Raw genomic sequence first — 5947 nt, forward strand, 5'->3', positions numbered from 1 at the left:
AGGAATACAATTTTTCTTCTCATAATCTTGTAACCTATTTAGGAAGATTATAATTGTGGAGCAAAGCAATTATTATATTTATAGTTAGGGATGACAATTTGTCCTGCTCCATTAATCACCTGGGAATTTTGGAGTAATGATACTTGCACCGATTTGTTGCACCGAATTGGTCTGATTGATTATTTATACACAGTACATGTAAATGGAGGACCCCACTTCTTTATTTATGCACAATTGGATCGGTTAAAAGAAATAGGTCTGACAATTCATTACAACAAATTCATAAATAAAGAAGTGGGCCCTCCAATCAGAAACCTTCAGTGTAACAAATCGATGCAAGTATCATTACTCATTTTTTATACAGTAGGAACTAGAACGGGTGCGGGTACAAAATTGAAACCCGTCACAGGGCGGGGATGGATTTTGGTGAACACCCGCCCCGCCCCACCCCGCCCTGCCTTGCTTTATATATATATATATATATATATATATATATATATATATATATATATATGTGTGTGTGTGTATGTATATATATATATATATATATATATATATTTTTTTTCTAGTTGGGACTCACACACACTACCTCCACTGAGGTTCGAACCCCTGACTTTCCTTTGAAAAGTATGAGCCTTCTACATGTCTTATAACTTAGATTAATTTAAACACTAACTCTCTATTGGCATGGACTAACTTCCTTGGGCCATTTGGCCTTCATTTTAATGTTCTTTTTGTGCCATTTGCCTGTTGTTTGAAGCTCAGGTTGAAACCTATGTAACTGATACACATTTATAAATTGCTTAACATTCCAAAAAAAAAATCCAAAATAATAAAAATAAATAAATAAAATTCTAAACAGGGCGGGACGGGACGAGCACTAGTATAATCATTTCCCAACGGGACGGGAATGGATTATGAAAATTCAACTCGTTGCAGGGACGGGACAAGTCTGGAGTTGTCAATAAATAAACGGGGCGGGCACGGGTTTAGGCAAACCCGCCCCCTTCCCTCCTATTTATCGTCATCTTTGCTATTTCTTTAAATCATGTGTGGGCTTGGCTGAGTCGTAACAACTGACTCCAATACTCCCCAATTTATCGATGAGGGCAATTACAAAAATGCCCTTTTCCTTTTGGTTTTTCAAAATATCTCTAGCAATTCTAAAGTGAAGAAAAGCTTAGCTTAGATCTACCAACCAAACTTCATAAAAAAACTGGCTAAATCTTGAATATTTTTTGTTTTTCAAAATATGTCTCTGTCAATTCTAAAGTGAAGAAAAGCTTAGATCTACCAACCAAACTTAAAAAAAAAAAAAAAAAAAAAAAAAAAAAAAAAAAAAAAAAAAAAAAAACTGGCTAAATCTTGAATAAAACAAGTTATGTTTTTATATTTAAGATATATTTCAAGAACATTACATCACTAGATTCACTACGTCTACAGATTACTAGATTCATATATGAGATTTTTACATATAAGTGAGTATAACTAAAGTATATAACCATTTGGTGGGCGTTTTTTTAATATTTACAAATAGATGAACCAATTTTTATTTAAGCCTCTCTGGTAAGCTGATTTTATATTTCCACCCCTTAGGTTTATTTTATGCACAACTTACCCAAAGAACAACTTTTAGAAATTCTAGAATTTTGCCAAATAGCACTAAGAAACTGTTACACTTCATTAGAAACCGGTAATACAACACATAGCCTTCGTTGTAGAATAGAAGAACTTAGATCTAGAATTATTCTTAAAAAGAATATCTAGAAGCTAGACAACAAATATTTTAATTAGGTTTACGAGTAGAATAGAATTTAATAACTTAGATAACTCTATAAAACGACTAGGAGAAAATCTAGATTATATTAAAAACCAAATAGACCAGAATTCTAGTCCAAATAATCTAGACAACAAAATAATAATAGTCGCAAATAAAGACATAAACAGTGATATTAAAAATATTACAGAAAATCAAAAAATAATTATATATTATTTAAAATCTTTGAAAACATATATCCAAAGGTTATTACAATAGTTTTATGAGCACTAATAATCCTGATTATCTAGCAGCTTTAGCTGAACTTTTTAAAATTGAAAAAGACCCTGTAGGATTTACAAGTTTTAAGACTGATGTACAATTAACTAATATAAATATTAGACAAAATAACTTTTTAATCCAGTTATTACTCCAATTATCTCAAAAAGTTAACAAGCTTAAAGAAAAATTAGAAGTAATATAAGAAAGTATTTATAGAGAATCCTCTAGAGAATTATCTGAACTATCAGATAAAATAAAAGACTTAAAGTTATCAACCAATTCCTTCCCGACTAAAATCAAGCGTGTAAATCTTTTTTAACCACATAGAGAATGGTCATTGTCCTTAGAAAAGCCAAAGAAATAATGAGAGTAGAAGATTTATATGATAATGAATACGATGCTAAAAAATATATCGAAAAAAGAAAAAATAAAGTATCCAATAAAGTAAATCTTTATTCTAATAATTTATTAAATTTCCATAGCAAGATATACAATCCTCTTAGCTAGCGAAGGATAAGTGTAGGAAATAACAAGGTAATTTTAGATCTCATAACGCCAGAGGCTTGTCAAGAGCTGAAAAAAAAGTAATTTAGAGCTTATAAATTTAGGTGTAATAATGATCGGAATAGTAGGATGAAATAGATCAGAAGTAGGAACTAGAGCACTCGCATATATTTATGATGATTGATGGAATAACCATCAACAAGCACAAATAGCTAGCTCTAAAATAGATCTAATAGCCAATGCAGCCATTGTAGGATGTATTCCTAATTTCACGATGACCACTAGAGAATTTAGTAAACATATAAAAATAGCTATATCCACAGAAGGATATAATATGACCGAACAGTATGAAAACTTATTAATTAATACTTTATTCATGGGAAAAACAATTAATCAATAAAATTTAAAATTCAAAGCTCAATTTAGTGAAATAGTTAAACCTTTTAGTAGCAAATATGTCCAAATGATAGAGGTTAGAAAAGTAAGTAGTATAACCCATAAAGGAATAGAATGGGAATTGTCAAATCTTACTAAAACAACCAAAAAAGTTCCCGAAAATAATATATGTAAAACATAGTGGAAAAGATAGTATAAGGTTTAGTAACTATAAAAGACAAGATAATTTAACAGATAATATCGAAGAAGAATTCTTAACTACTTTAGTAGAAATAAAATCTCCCGAAGAAATAAATTTTCTTTATGATAAACTAGAAGATGAAATTCTAGATAAAATAATGTACTATTTTGACAATTTGGAATTAGAAGCCTTGCAAGACAAGTATCCAGAACCTAAATACAAACTTAAAGAAAGTATTTACCTAGGACAAGGAAATAACGATTATATTAAGAAAATATTCTAAACATAGGATTTGAATCCTTTTAAACAACATCTGAGCTAAACACATTAAAAGAAGAGTTGAATGTAGTAGAACATAGAGAATGAAAAGAACCAGAAGGATCAGCGTCTCAGTCAGTTGACCAAGAAATGACTGACCAAAGAAAGACTAATGCTATAGGAAGTACTAATACCATAAATAACGACTATACCACTGGACAAATGTTAAATCCAACACAAGAAACCTACTTAGAAAATAGAAATATACCAGATATGTACACATGGACACAAAATTGTAGACATTACGATAATATACCAGCACAACAAGCAGGAACAATATTAGACATAGCACGACATAATCCCCAAGATTGTGCGAAAGTAATCAAAAATTAGGAACAAGATTGTATTAGGCAATCTATTCTAACTAATTTTGATAATAAAACTCAGCACTAACTTATTGTGAAATTTTATTAAGGGAAACCTTCCATGACTAGTGGTAATCTTACAAAGTAACTTATCCCAATGATTATGCCCTCTTATGTGATAATTTTACAATTCAAGGTTTTTACCAGCCTAATAAAAAAGGTGTTAGTTAGCGAGGATAGATTATTAGATGAAACCCTTATAAACCAAAATGAAGCTTTACGCAATCTAGAATTCCTACAGATTTGTGATTTTCGATATATAAGAGATTATACTAATAAATTTTTCGAGTATTTCGCAGCCATTAGTAAAACAGGAGACAAAACATTACTCGATAGGTATCTTTAGAAATTACCAGGAAATGTAGGAACTAAGATATGGGAAAAATGGTTAGAAAATCCCCAAAGAGATAGGTTAACCATAGGAGATAGAGTTAATCATGTTTATAATATGTTAAAAGCAGAATGTAGACAACGTAAGGAATCGAAATAAATCAAAAAATAATTTTATTATACTTGTAGGCAAATAGACTATCCACCACAGTATGTTTGCATACCTCAGAATTTTTTTAATTATAAGCGTAATAAACCTAAAAAGTATAATCTACGCAAAAGTAAGACCTACAAGAATTATTGTAATTAAAAAAAAAACCTTATTTTAAAAATAATCCCAGACAATTCCGAAAGCAGCCTTGGTATAAAAGGCAAAAAATAAATAAAGATAATAATAAAAAGGGTGGTAAAGACAACAAGGATAATAAAATAAATACATTACCCACTAATGAACGAAATTGCAAATGTTTTATTTGTGGAGATCCAGGACACATAAAACCAAATTGTCCTTATAGATACAAACAGAATCTTATCAAAAGGATACAAGAAAAGATCAATATACTTGGAGATATTGAAGAATATATAGAAAATTATATGAACTAGAAAGTATTTATGATTTTGAAGATGACAATGAAAGTATATATAGTATCGAAAGCATAGACAGCGATTTCGATAATGAGGAAGACTTTGAGCAAGGTCTTCATTCAATGGAAGATTTCGTCTACACTATAAGCAATTCATCATGCCAAGATAATTTAGTCAAATTTCATTTTTTATCTTGTAATTGTAAACAATGTAATACATATATCAAAGAAGGTCATTACTGTGAAGACCATTGTAAAACTTTATTATGCCATAACTGTTATACAAAATATGAAGATAAGCAAGAAAATATTCTAGTCGAATCTATAAATTCAATATATAAATCATCTAGTCTAATTCAATTTCCAGTAACATTAGAATTTAAAGAAAAACTAGTTCAAATCTCAGCTATGTTAGATACTGGAGCATCTAAAAGTATAATTCAAAAGCATTTAGTGCCTGAAAAATCGTTGATAAAGTTAAACTATAATGTTAATATGAGTCAATATAATAATCAAAAACTCCCAATAACTCATTGTGTTCAAAATATTCCTATATTAATTAACAACGAAAAGTTTATTTTACCACAGATTTATGTAGTTAATAATATTCCTAATACTTATGATTTTATTTAAGGATTAAATTTTATAAATTCACTCACTGGAGGATTCATGTATACTCCTATGGGTTTACAGTTCTTTAAAAAATAAACATTTATTCCATCCAACCCTCCTTATATTCCTCAGAAAGAAAAATAAGTTATTACTTATGTCAATACTTTACCCATGACAAAAAAAACTTATTTGATGTAACCGAATTTTTAGAAGATGTTTCTGAAACATTAATGTTTCGTAGTCATTTAGATGCACCAAAGATTTTTCTTAATAATAAAGCTATATTAAAAAATCCTAAATATAGATAATCTTTTAAGATTAGCTGAAACCACTGAGATTTTAGGAGAAGATCCCCAGAAACACTGGTATAAAAATAAAATTGAAGTAAAATTGAATATAATAAATCCTTTCATAACTATGAAAACTCAAGATAATCGTCATACCCTTGACGATCAAGAAGTGTTCCAAAAATAAATCAAAGAACTTCTATTACTAAAAGTAATACGAAAAAGTAATAGTAGACATAGGAATCCAACTTTTATTGTTAGAAATCTTGTAGAAATAAAAAGAAGAAAAACTCGTATGGTTATAAATTATAAAAGATTAAACGATAATACTT

The sequence above is a fragment of the Cornus florida genome, unplaced genomic scaffold, assembly GCF_030987335.1.
Source record: "Cornus florida cultivar Cherokee Brave unplaced genomic scaffold, ASM3098733v1 CherokeeBrave_3.0.0_Hap2_Chr11, whole genome shotgun sequence".
Lineage (NCBI taxonomy): Eukaryota > Viridiplantae > Streptophyta > Magnoliopsida > Cornales > Cornaceae > Cornus > Cornus florida.